The sequence below is a fragment of the Eschrichtius robustus genome, chromosome 8, assembly GCF_028021215.1.
Source record: "Eschrichtius robustus isolate mEscRob2 chromosome 8, mEscRob2.pri, whole genome shotgun sequence".
Taxonomy (NCBI): domain Eukaryota; kingdom Metazoa; phylum Chordata; class Mammalia; order Artiodactyla; family Eschrichtiidae; genus Eschrichtius; species Eschrichtius robustus.
The window spans coordinates 95,901,184-95,915,496 of record NC_090831.1 but is presented as its reverse complement, the minus strand read 5'-3'; the positions used below and the strand labels follow the sequence as shown (position 1 = coordinate 95,915,496).

The following is a 14,313-nucleotide window of genomic DNA, read 5'->3' as shown; positions in this document are numbered from 1 at the left end:
CGTATGGTGTGCATCCAAAGCTGTAATCAGACAAGAATTCAGAGATGTAAATGCTTAAATTTAAAAATAAGAAAAAATAAAGTAAATAGGTATTAACTTAAACAGTTGGACAAATGAATATAACCAGAGTTGAAGAAAACAGAAACTAGTAAAATAAATAACTAAAAAAAACCCAAATAAACAAATTGCTCCAAGATAATGTTCTTTGAAGAAAACTAAAATATGAAATTTGTAATACAGGTAATCTGGTAATAACCTGGTAGGCCTCCCAAAGATGTCACATCCTAACCTGGAACTTGGGAGTGTGTTATCATAAATGGTGAAAATGACTTCGGATATATGATTAAGTTAAGGATCTTGAAAAGGGGAGATTATCCTGAATTATCCCAGTGTGCCCAAGGTAACCATAAGATTCCTAGTCCGGGGGCGGCAGTAGAGGTAGAGTCAGAGAGCTGCAAGGACTGAAACAGAGGTTAGAAGGAGAAAATATGTTACACTGCTGGCTTCGAAAATGGAGGAAGGGGCCATAAACCAAGGAATAGGAGCATCCTTTTGAAGTGGGAAAGGTAGGGAAATGGATCTCCCCAAGAGCTTGCAAAAAGAGCACAGCCTGTGGACATGTTTTAGACTTCTGAAATAATTATATGTCATATATATGCATATAATATATAGAATAAACTATAAAAACTATATCATGTTTTTATATGTACAATACAGTTGTTACATAATTGTGTTGCTTTAAGACTCTAAGCTTGTGATAATTTGTAACAGTGACAATAGGAAACTAATATAGCTAATAAATGAAAGGAAAATGCTCATAAGGCGAATTAAAAGTAAGGCTGACTATAAAACAATATGTATGGCTGAGATTAAATATGTTGGATCACTAAATACAATTTAATGCTAATAACTTTGAAAATCTGAAAGAATGCAAGAATCTCCTGAAATGGTTCCAAAGTCTGGCCAGTGAAGTATACAAAAATAAATGGTACAATGTACTTCCAAATCTAGATACAAACATTACAAAATAAATTCAGAGAAAACCCAAAAGAATATTAAAAAATAAACTATCATTATATGTATTAACACTTTAAGCTTCAAGATAATCCCATGAGGAAAGCAACCTTATTATCCCCATTTTGTAGATGAAGAAACTGAGGTTAATAGGCCCTAAATTATACAGTTAATAAGTTTTGAAACACAGGGCATCTGGTTTCAGTGCTTATGTTGTAACATTTTTACTTCAAAATACAAGGGTGGATCAAAATAGATCAATTTCAGTAAGTCATTGGATCAATCAATAATTCAGAAAAAGAAATATTTTGTCATATTTCAAAAAATATCTTGATGAAATGCAATATCCCTTTCTAAAAAAAACTGGCACAAACTAAAAATAAAACAATGCTGTGATAAAGTTTATTTTAACAATAATCAGCATTTTACTTGATTTTGAAACATTGAATACATTTTAATTAAAATTAGGAACCAGAACAACATAAGGATGTCTATTATCGCTGTTATTCAAGATGATTCTGAAAGTTCTAGAGAATATAATAAAGGAAGAAAAAATTTAGATGTTAATATTGGAAAGAAAAAGATAAAATTATTGTTGCTCCAAAACATACTTGTTTAGAAAACTCAGAATAATTGATTAAAAATTTTAGCCCTAACAAGCAAGATTAGTAATGTAATCAGTTACAAAATCAATTTGTTTACAATATTTCACTAGGAAAGTTTAGTCAATATAATAGCAAATATTTTCATTCACAAAACAATGAAAATAAGCAATACAAATGATTTTAAGGGGAAAATATGTTCTAGACTTGTTGAAAGACCTCTGTAAAGATTAGGAAAGAAGAAGAGAAAGAACACTTCAATAATTGTTTTCCTGAATTAGAAACATACTAAATCTAAGTACCAACTATCCCCCTAAATAATTGATAAATCCAATTAAAATTTTAAAGTAGTATTGTGTAACTTTTCTTAAATGCTTTACTCTGGGGTAGATATTATGTCAAGTAATAGATGTATAAGTATGCGTGCTTTTTTAAGACTTACATATTTTACTTGTTAAGATTATTATCGTTATTATTATTATTTGTAGATGAAGAAACAGGTTTTGAGAGGTCAAGTGTATGACACAGGATTAAACATTGTCTCAGGCTGTACAATTTGAGATCCACCCACTTTAATACTTTGTAACATGACTCAAAATCCCTATTAAAAATGTTGGAAAACTTTATCAAATGATTCTAAATTTCGTGTGTAAGATTAAATCTATGAGAATAGCCAGGATAATTCTATAAAAAATATAGCTTATTTAATGTTGTACTTGGCTTTTAAATGTTAAAGTACATTGTAAAATTATAGTAATTAATAGGGAGGTATCAGTACAAGGAACAGAAGAGAAAACTTAACCATCAAACCTAAGTATCAATGAAAACACTAGTATGTGATAAAAATGGTATTTTAAGTCAGTGCAAATTGATGAAATATTTTCTAAGTAGTGCTAGGACAATTATTTTTAACCATAATTACATTCCCAATAACATGCCATACTTCAGAACTTCAAAATATAATCCGGATTGGTTAAAGAATTAAATACAGCATATGAATCTACAAAAAAGCAAAAAAATTAAGCAAATATTAATGTGATTTCACAACATGAAGGTCTTTATAAAAATGAAATAAGAAATCATAAAAGAAAAATGAATGGATTTCAATAAATAGAAATTTGAAGTTTTGTATATAAATCATTACTAGAAACAAGGTAAGCCACAAATTGGGAAAGAATTTTCAATGTATTTGATCAATGACTAATGTCATTATGTGGACAATTCTTATATATTAATTATAATAAAATAAGCAATATTAAAAGAAATCAAATCACTAGACAGATGATTAAAATAAATGCAAATGTCTAATAAACGCATAAAATTATTCAGCCTCACTTTTAATCAGTGAACACTAAACTGATCATACAGCATTCTCTCCCCCCCTCAAAAAAGGCTGATTGAATGGCTGATTTCTGACTGTTAATGAAAAAGTCTGTTAATTTACTTTTTTAAGTAATGGCTTTATTGAGACATGATTCACGTCATAAAATTCCTCCTTTCATGGTATACAATCCACTTTTTAGTATGTTCACAGAGTTATGCAACCATAACCACTATCTAATTTTAGAACATTTTCATTACCCCAAAGAGAAAAATTATGCCTATTATCATCATTCTCCATTTCCTTCTCCCCCTTGGAACCACTAATTTACTTTATGTCTCATCAGGTTTGCCTATTCTGGACATTTCCTATAAATGGAATTATCCATTTTGGTCTTTGGTATTGGCTTATTTCAGCTAGCATGTTTTCAAGGTTCATCCATGTTGCATCATGAATCAAAGTTTCATTCATATTTATGGCCAAATGTTCCATTTTATGGATTTACACGTTTTCTTTATCTGTTCATCAGTTGATGGACATTTGTTCTGTTTCCACTTTTTGGACTATTATTAATAATGCTGCTCTGCACATTCATGTACAAATTTTTGTGTGGACATTTGCTTTCAGTTCTCTTTGCTATATATCCAGGAGTGGAACTGCTGAGTTATGTAGTAGTTGTATGTTTAATATTTTGAGGAACTGCTGAAATGTTTATCAAAGAGGTTGCACCTTTAACAATTTCAGCAACAATGTAGGAGAGTGCCAATTTCTTTGCATCCTTGCCAAAATTTGTTAATGTCTGTGTTCTTAATTTTAGTTATCCCAGGGGGTATAAAGTGATCTTTCATTATGGTTTTGATTTTTATTTTCCTAATGACTAATGATACTGAGCATCTTTTCATATACTTATTGGCCATTTGTGTATCTTCTTTAGAGAAATGTCTATTTAAATCCTGTGCCACTTTTTAATTTGGCTATTTGTCTTTTTATTGTTGACCTGTAAGCGTTTGTCCTGGATACAGGTCCCTTATTAGGTACAAGTCTGCAAAAAATGTTCTCCTATTCTGTGGGCTGTATATATATTTTCTTGATGGTGTCTTATGAAGCACAAAAGTTTTTAATTTTGGTGAAATCTAATCAATTTTTTTTTGGTCACCTGTGCTTTTGGTGTCATATCTAAGAAAGCCTTGTCAAACTCAAGGTCATAAAGATTTACTCTTAAGTTTTCTTCTAAGTATTTTAGAGTTTTAGTGCTTACATTTACGTCTATGATATATCTTGAGTTAACTTTTATATATTGTGTGAATTAGGGGTACACTTTCATCCTTTTGCGTGTAGATTTCCTGTTGCTCAGCACCAGTTGTTCAAAAGACTGTTCTTTCCTCATTGAATTTGCTTGATATCCTTGTTTGTTGTTGTTGTTTAGTGACTTAACTGCACTAAAGTTTATAAAGTCTATTTTTAGTTATGTGGAAGCATTGGAAGCTCATTAAGCTTAGTGGTCAATTAATGATGGGCCAGAGATTACCTTACGTGTCTTGAATTAATAAATCTCCCAACCTTTGCCAAGTGGTTTTCTGTGTATTGGAAGGCATGCGTCAGTGCTCCAACAGGCAGTCTATAACCCTGCCTTAGCCTTCTATTCCTGCCTGGGGAGAGCCTCAAGTTCTGGTAGAGGTGGGCAATTAGGGTGTTTTCAGCTTTTCCTTGAAATGTGCACAGTTCTGCACATGCGCTTGGCATTCTAGATTCTCAAGAATATATCAGAGCTTTACAGCACTACTTATGGAAATATCATTCCCCAGATATTCCTTTTAAGATTTTTAGTCAGCCTTTTATTTAGCACTGACTAGTACTCCACCTCAGGCTGCTTTGATGTTGAATAATTGCCACTGATTACTTTCAACAAATGCTCTAGGAATATGGCTGTTCATACAGGGCAAGGTTTGAGTTTGCTCAAATAAAGGCAAACCCTAAGAATGGAGTTTTTCATGGAGCTTCCAAATGGCAATATTTCTCTGGGAATGGGACTTTTGGGGATCTCCAAACCCATCTGTCTCTTGCAGTGGCTACTAGGTTGCTAATTTTTATAGCCATCATAGTTGTGAGGCTCTTGGTTTTCAAGCGTGCTGTGGACGTGCGAAGAGAGGGATAGGAATAGAGGAAATTTAAATGACACAAAGCTTACTGTTCTTACTGAGATTCAGTCATTTTTCTTGATAAGTTCTCCTTGGATTATTGCAAGTCTTTGGTTAAATTTCCAAGATTCTGAAAAAGTTGATTTTGATAATTTTTGCCAGTGGTCTCATTTCTTCTGTGGCAGAGCAGATTTTTCAGAAGTCCTTTTTCCACCATTCCCAACATGCTTCTCTTAATTTACTTTTAATATAAATTATTCTATTCTAAGTTTAAATTGTTTTAAGCTTTATTTAAAGTGTGATATTTAGAACATGGTAGAAATTGCATAATTTACAACTATTTAAGCTTATTAAAATTATGAGAAGCTTCAGATGAAAACTTAAACATTTCCAAGGTGGTACATACTTTTAGAGTTCTTTTTGGGCTAAATCACCAAAACATATTTGAAGTCTGTCTTAACAGGAAAGGAGTTTGAAGGACCTATTTGAAGAGGAATGAGAATTTGTGACAACACAGACGGACCTAAAGGGCATTATGCTCAGTGAAATAAGTCAGAGAGAGAAAGGCAAATACTGTATGATATCACTTGTATGTGGAATCTAAAAAAAAAAACACAAAAAACAAATGAACAAGCATAACAATACAGAAACAGACCCATGGATACAGAGAACAAATAAGTGGTTGTCAGAGGGGAGGAGAGTGGGGAAATGAAAGGAAAGAAAAGGTAACTAACTATGTGAAGTAATGTGTGTGTGTGTGTACATCACATTGTACACCTTAAATATATATAATTTTTTGTCAATTACACCTCAATAAAGCTGAAAAAAGGAAAAAAAAAGGAATGAGAAGACCTTAAGTATTATTTAGATTGGGACAGCAAAACACAAAGTTCTTCTGACTTCTCTATTTAAGAATATGACAGTATTGAAGGGAATATATATGATATGAGAGAAGATAGGAAAAATTGTGAAGAAAGCAAAGAAGAAAATGAGGAGGGAAGTGCCATGGTTGGAGATTGGAGCCTGTGGAAAGAGGCAAGTGGGAAATTCCTTAGGGCAGATGGTTAAATATCTTTTAAGAAAAGGGATTTCTAAAACTCAAATTTAAGTTTGTTATATGTGAATACCCAGGCTCTCAATTAAGTCATTACCAAAAAAATTACATATGCAAAACAGATAAAATTTAAACAAAAAAAGGAAAAGTGAGAGCCAGCACGTATAAACTTTTTTTTGACCCAAAAGTTATTTATTAAAGTTACAATAAAACACTTTTCAATACATAAAAAAATTGCAAAATAATTGATGCATTTTTCAATAAAGATACCAGATTTAATATTTACTGACAAGATAAAGATATGTTTGATGACTTTTGTTCTATTTCAAGGTCACCTTATTGAGAAATACATCATGAAATCAATAGTTGTACATCTAGGAAATTTACCAATGGAGCTCTCTTCCACGGGTGTGTATATTTTACGTTGTCTCATGTGGGTATCTCTTCCATTCTGATGATTGGCTGGAACAGCAATCTGTATCATGAATGTGCGAGTTGGCTTCTTATGATTATCAGTTAAGGGAACGTGAATCCAGCCACTTGGTTGCACCAATTCAAGTTGCCAAACTTCTTGAAGATTGTGAAAATTATTTCCTACTCTGACTGAGATCTTACTTGGAGTATAGCTTTCATCAGATTTGTAGTCCGCATAAATACATAATGTCTTCACTGTTGTTTTTCTTCTGAATTGGATGTTCACTAAATGAGGCTGGGAGCCATCTGACTGCCAGTAAGTTTCTAGATTGTCATCTCATAATTGATCCACTCCAAATCCTGGTTTGCAAGATGAGAGAGCACATATAAACTTCTGGTATTCTCTGGAGGGTGTATTCAACTCTCTATCCTGCTGTAGCACTGTCTTCCAGTCTTATCATAAAACTGGATCGCCAGATCAGATGGACAGTTTGTATACTCTCTTGGGAGGATGAGATGTTTCTACAGTGTATTTTGGAACCCCATCAATAGAGACCTCTGATTCATTGAGGATTCCGAAGAATGCCAACTTGAAACCTAAAAACAATTATGATAAATTTGAGGAACTTCAGTATTAATTTAGCATTGAATCCCATGACCTGGATGCTACTTCCCCAAAAATTTTGGCAAAGAATGCTTATAGTATTATCCTTGTGGTTGGAAACTTCTCCTCAACAAAGCACACATAGATGAAAGCAATGCTTTGATGGACTTTTTGAGAAGGATTCAATTTCATCTCCATCTATGACTACATGCCCAGAATCATATAAACAAAGACTTCACAATTTGGCTGATGTTCCAAGATTGAAATTAGTTGCCTTGGTTCTCCTTGTTGAATCCCAGAAGATGGGCTGAATTCAGGAAGCACTGTGCCTTTGCACTGCTGAAGCGTGCTTTCAATGTGTCCAGCAAAATGGTCCCAGAACATCAGCAGAGCCACAGAGAGCTGGAAAACACTTTGGGACTAGTAATGAGAACCTTTAATGATTCCTCTCTAAAGTCCTTAGCTGTAGAAAATCCATTTTCTGATCCTTACTGTCAAAAAGAATAATGGGTAATGCATCTATACCTATATTTGGTGGAATATAAATTTTCCTCCCTTTTATTTAGGTATAAAACAACCAAGTTTTAGCACAGGTATTTTTTTGTAGCTATGGCACTTACAATTTTTTCACCATCATTTTAATCAGTTTGACTTCCCAGTGAGTGATTTACAGCAGACAAATACTTCACTATACCTGAGAGTGAAATTAAATTGACTAGCCACACACTGCTAGCTCTAACCTTGGAATTCTTGTTGACAATAAAAGATTACAAAATATCTTGCTTCAGAGCCTATGGTAAATAATTTCAGATATAATCATTTTATGCATTGTCCCCCTTGAGGCTCTGAAATATTCGCAGTATCTCTCCACACAGTCTACACTAGGACACAAGCACACTCACTCACTTGCTCATCTAAGTTAATATTTTACTCTTGTTTCTTTAGTCTAAATGCCCTTCCCCTAAATTTCAAGTCTCATCCCTTAAATCTGGGCTCCACTGCTCTTTCTTCCATACACTCTTTTCCTCATTCTCCTTGCACTTTTCTCAGAATATTGCTTGCACCTCTGTTTGGCTTAATTTCCTTCAACAAGGTATTTGTTGTCTGTTGGAGGCAGATGCAGAGCTCCTTGTAAGCAGATTCTCTCTCATTTATCTACGTTTCTCTGCAACTAGCTTTGAAATATTTGGTGACCTGAGTAGAAAAAGGAGCCCAAAATTCAGACTTCCATGGAAAACTAGTGGAGAAAAATATCCAGTTACTCTGCATTTTTTGTTTTTTGTATTAAGAGTTTATGGAGAAAACTCCTAGAAAAATCAGACAGGGAAAAACACTACACTGAGGCCTATGCCGTAGTGCTTAAATTTCATACAGAGGCTCTAACTATGTGGAAATTTGCTACAGTCTCTGAGTAGCAAAGATGTCCACAACGTGCACAAAGGTTTTGACTAATTGGACTGAAATGACAGGTTACTTTAATTGAACAAGTTAGATATCATTTTGAGCTACACTCTTATTTGGTGTCTAGAAAGCCAATGACAAGGGGAATTGACTGAACTTTTCAACTTTTCACTATTTATTTAGATACTGTATGGACATAGCCCAAAGGAAATCTCTCCCAAAATACCTCAAAGAACTTTTTCTTCAACTGCATAAGATCATGAGAAAATAAAATCCCTCTGTTCTCAAATGACACTTTAAAGTTATGAGTATAATGTGGGAAATCAGTTCAGCCATGGATTATCAAAACAACAGAAATATAAAACAGGTATCAATTTATAATATTTGCTGAAATAAATTGACTCTGATTGAGACTGTCAGCTAGGTTCTTTGACACTGAAAATAAAATACCAAACATACTAAAGTAGAAACTTAGCAATGAAAAGCCTGACCCTCCCTTTTTATGATATTATCTTACTGTGAATTGAACTGATTGATAAATGAAGTTCAATTTGGCTCATTTTGCATGAATTCAGTCCTGAGTCAAAAGAGTTTTTAAAGTTTTCACACACCTTTTCTACTGGCCCGTATTTTTATCCTTTGTAGAAACCATTTTGCAGTTATACCAAATTGATTCTACTGAGCTCCATAGCAATGGCTTTCTATCACTCCGTTCCCTTTGAAGAGAGCGGTTTTTCTGACATGATCTGGGTCTTGGGTGAGATGAGCGCATCTCTTCTTTTGTTGGTTGTCAGAAAGTCTCATTTGTGTGACTAGTTTAGTACCGAAATTAAAAACTTAAGTAGCAAATGGGCTGGGGGAAATTCAGGTGCAACAAGTTAAAAAGAAAAACAGTAGGCTTTAAGAGCATATGCATGAAAGAGCAATGTGCCAGGATGGAGTTGTGTACCTCGATGACTGCCATCAAAAAGCACGCATCCATTGTATGCTGCCGTTGTATGTTGGCCCAAGCTGTGTTGAAACACTTTCCGCTGAAGTGTTCTGCCCAGGGTGATGACCTGTGGTCCCCTAGGTTCTAAGCTGTCCTATGGATAGAAATACATTTCCTGTTTCCCATATCCCCCATCTCCCCACCCATATATCAGGGATTGGTTTGAAAGAATGAAACAGAGACCTTACAGATGCTTAAAGACCAGAAATTTTGTCAAGGGGAAAAAGAAATGGAAAAGAGAAGAAAGAGAATAAATCCCCAAATCCCTGCACATGCAAAGCTTTCTTATTTTTTTTCGCACTTCTAAAGAAGATGAGTCATATAAGAGCCCATTCAAAACCACGTGAGTAAAAATGAAGTTGTGTGTTTTTCACATCCTTCAGAACAGGCTAAGGGATGAAAATGAGGGCGAGTTCCCTATAGTCAAACATGCCCAGAAGTAGCAAACTTTGACTTAGCCACGAGCCAAATAAACTGCTCCTGAATAATTGGGTCTTGGTTTAAATCCATAGAGATGCCCTTTTCATGTATGTGAGGTGGACTTTTGATTTCATCTCTGGGACAAAGTTTGAAGTTATTTTGTGACTCTCGCATAGAAAATGAAGGAAACCCTTGTAACGGATGGCTCATGTAGGCTTATTATGAGTGTGTGTTTAACTCCCTCATGTGAATTATATTTTGAATCATTACCACTCAAGAGTCACAAGGTTTCATCTACTTAAGCTCAAGATACCCATGTGGAAAAGCATTGTAAACTCAACTCGCTGGGCAAATACCACTTTAATACTTGAGTACTTAAATACAAATATTATAACAGAAATTAGAGCTTTCTGGTTCTCTTTCTCTTGACTTGTATCACATTAAATTAACAGACACGGTAACAGACCTACATTACATATCAAAAGAATAACTTTTTAGAATTCATATCTGAGGGAAAGAGACAAAATTTAGCTTTTATGTCTTTTTACAATGGGAAGAAAGGTCCATGAGACAGAAGGATAAGATGAGCTCTCATCCTAATATATGATATAAAATGGATCTAAAGAAGCAAAAACATAGATGCTTAATGAACACTAAAAGCATGAGTGACACCAGGACTCACGTCTGATTTATCTCTTTCTTTTCCCTGGACTTAGTATATTGGACTGATAAACTTACCTCAAGATGGATAGTTCGTAGATAATTTCATCCCAAATCCCACTGTTACAAATGGATTTCAAGCCTTTAAATTTTCCACTGTCCCCTGAACTTGAAATTTTTCAATCCTACTTTTGTCAGAGTGATAAATCTTTCTGGATGTATCTGGAAGGAAATTTGCTTTAAAATTTAAGATTTGCTTTAATCCGCTTGTGGTCTGCAATAAGGTTCTGAAAGGGAAATACCAATATACCAGGTCAATTCAGGAATGAAAAATTTTAAAGTACCAAATCCCAGCATGCATGTTCATAGTGAAAACCTAAATGACCAAACCAGGCCTATGAAACATCTAAAGCTATATAATAAAAATGATACTTCTTATAGAAGGAGAATGGCTGTAGAAGTTTATTATTCTGTAGAATTTTATCTTCAGTAATATTTGTCTACATTTGGCCATGGAGCATATGAATTTAACCATTTGTTAAGAAGAGTGGAGGTTGTCTAATTTGGGGCAAATGCAAATGTAGCAATAATATTATTAGTAAGGGGGGTTTATTGTGCAAAGTATATTTTGCAAAATATACAGGTAACTGCTAAGGTCATTGGAGAATTAATAAATTCCAACCCTAAATGTGCATGGGACGGTCTTTAACATGAATGTGTAATGCTTTTAATTTAATAGCCTGACATCAGCAATGGAAATAACAGTGTTTATTCTGCTATAGGGATGTAGTAAAGCCTAACCACAGAGGCAGTATTCACAGTTTTGGAAAGGATAAAATAAGAGATCAACACCAGTTTTGTCTTTTTAGTGGCAGGAATTTTGCGTCTGATAAAAAATAGTTCCCAGTTTTCATAAGAGAATTCCTTAATTAATAATTTCTTGCTAAAACAGATACTTATAAATGTTTATATTATATATGTAAAAAATATATATACATATATAAAGCATTGTAATAGTGGAATACCTTCTTAAACGGTCTTATCTTTCCATCTTCTTTGTTCCTTTGTGTCAGAAAGTAGGAGTATCCTGTTAGGTATGTCACTATTAGTTCTAGAAGTAATAACATTGTCCTTATTCACTACAGTAAGACCTCTGTGGTAACAGTGCTAATCTTAACCACTGACCAGTACAAGAATGTCACCCTCTATCTAGGGCCATACCTTCTATCCAAGTATATATACGATCAAACAACAATAACCAACAAAAGATCAGTATAATAATGACCCAAGCTATATATCTATGGCAGAATCTTTTTTTGTAACTTTGAAAGTTCAGTTATTCTTTTTGGTTAAAATTATGCAGCCCTTAAATAACTCTGAGTAAATGAATTATGTGCCATTAAGAGATTTGGAAGTTTTCTTGGAAGTTTTCATTAGCTACGAAATAAAATAGCTTTAAGCTTTAGAATGTTCTACTCAGTTGGAGACTCTCATGTCTTTATGATGTTCTGGTGACAATTTCTATTCTAAGTGTCAAAAACAACTTTGCTATCTGGAACAAGTCGTGTAGTATTCTCTCCTTTTAATATTCTAATCGTGAGGTGTGAAGTGAAATGGTTGCACAGTGTAATGGTGGTAAAGAAGTGGAGTGTCAATGAGACAGGGAAGGTGACAGACTCGGAACAGGTCCCTGAGGTGCTCTCCAAGTGCACTGGATAAAGATTCCCATGGGAAAATTTTCTCATTAGTTCTCAGACACAGTTCAGTAATTCAATAGCACGAGGTTATCATTAGTCACAAGACCAAAACATGTTACTTTCCATGCTTTAGTTCCTTTATTTGTATATGTCATTTTCAGACTGAAAATCATGAGCCCTACTCTCATGCAAAGACAGTCAGTGAGTTGTTTACATACTGAAGTATGAACCATGACAAGCAGATTCTGTAGAGTTTTCTTTTAATTGTTGATGTATGAAGCAATTCAAAGGGAAATAGACATTTTAAATGATTCTAATGATACTTCCCTAAACAACTGTCAGTTCTTTATACCAGAATTACTAAACATGCACACATATACACACATGTGTGCACATTTTCATAAGAAAATCAGGAAGCATTCAGACATGGTTGAAGAAAAGATCATATTATCGAAAACCTCTCTCACCCTTATTTATGCTACTTATAAAGTAAACTTGTCACTGCTTAAAACCCTGTACTCTCTAGTGACTATATTCTGTTTCAGAAATTGCTAACGTTCTTTCTAAAATCAGAAAATATTGAATGATTTACTGCACATGTGAATATGAAATATTCACATTTTGTACTGCAACTGAGGGGAAACTCGAAGACCGTGGCCGTTAATTTCCTATGTAATTACTGAGAAAGATGTTAAAACACATAGATTATAATTCTGCATGTTTTCTTTTTCACTGTCATAAACAATATGTACCTTTTTCTATCTTTTGAACGTTAACTGCACTCCCACTCCACACTTGAAGGCATAATGGGTCAGGGGATTGTCTGCCTCATTACTCACTAGGTCAGAAAGAAAGGAGTATACACCCGACAACCCTATTGGTCACTTAAATCCTCCTTGTTACATTAGGGAAGCATTAATGAAATTTGTGAAGATGAAAATCAGATGCTACACTAACGGATTGTTGTAGATTTTTGTATTTCATAAGATAACTCAGTATTTTACTTCGCAGACTTTGCAATGATAGTCATTCTTGTGTTTAAAAGATAACTAGTGTATGGTGTTGTAAAAAATTACTCCATTTACTTTATAATATATATTCTAGAGGAAATATAATTTAAATGTATCCACCTAAACATGATGACAGAATGGAAGAGGAAGTTAACCTTTTGTAAATGCAAAGTATGTTTCTTACAGAAATAAAATGTGGTAAGTAAACTGCAAGAGGAAGTTATCTATTAGAAATAATGATGAGACATAGAGGAAAGACTAGACTTTTCCATATGAACTGGTAAAAAAAAAAAACACTTCCTAATAGAAACACACTTCTATCAAAATAGTAATGATCAGGATTCCAAACAAACCATCAGATACTTCTGTTTATGTGCCACCCTTGGAGTTATTTTTGAATTATGAATTGTAAATATTTATAAGTGACTCATTTTAAAGAAGTTGTCAGCTGCAGCTACAGTTCTTCACCTTCTGTCATCCCAGCTATCAAGGGGGCTGACTCAATCACTTTCTTGTCAGGCTACCTTTCTTCCCTAGAATACTCAATTCCCAAAACACAACAAAATATAAATGAATGGAAAGTGCTAATGATGCATGATTGCCAAGAGGTATTAAGTTTTTAAAGGTACTTTGCTGACTAAATTTTAAATGAGCAAAATCCTGAAATTAATTTCCCAAGGCAGTAATATTTGTATTTTTAATAGATGTCCACTGAAAGGAAATATATAATATTGTCTTCTGGTATGTCTGTCTTTCCTGTGGTAGGAATAATATCAGCTTTTAAAGTCCCAAGTATTATGTAGTTCATTCCATGTTTAATTATAAGATCTACACTCATAAAAACTAGACTAATGAAAAAAAACCCAACATTTTAATTAAAGGAAAATGGCTTGAAATGATAAGATTTGGAAACTGTCCTGTATTAAAGGTATATTTTAAATCTTTAGGATCAGGCTGATGTCATTTTCGACAATTGAGTCAAAATCT

At 33.8% G+C, this 14,313-nt stretch overlaps 1 pseudogene; it reads right to left on the bottom strand.

Annotated features, from left to right (window-relative positions):
- Window positions 1–6,443: 6,443 nt before the first annotated feature.
- LOC137768325 (anaphase-promoting complex subunit 10 pseudogene) overlaps window positions 6,444–14,313 on the bottom strand; it is an 82,170-nt pseudogene continuing 74,300 nt past the window's right edge.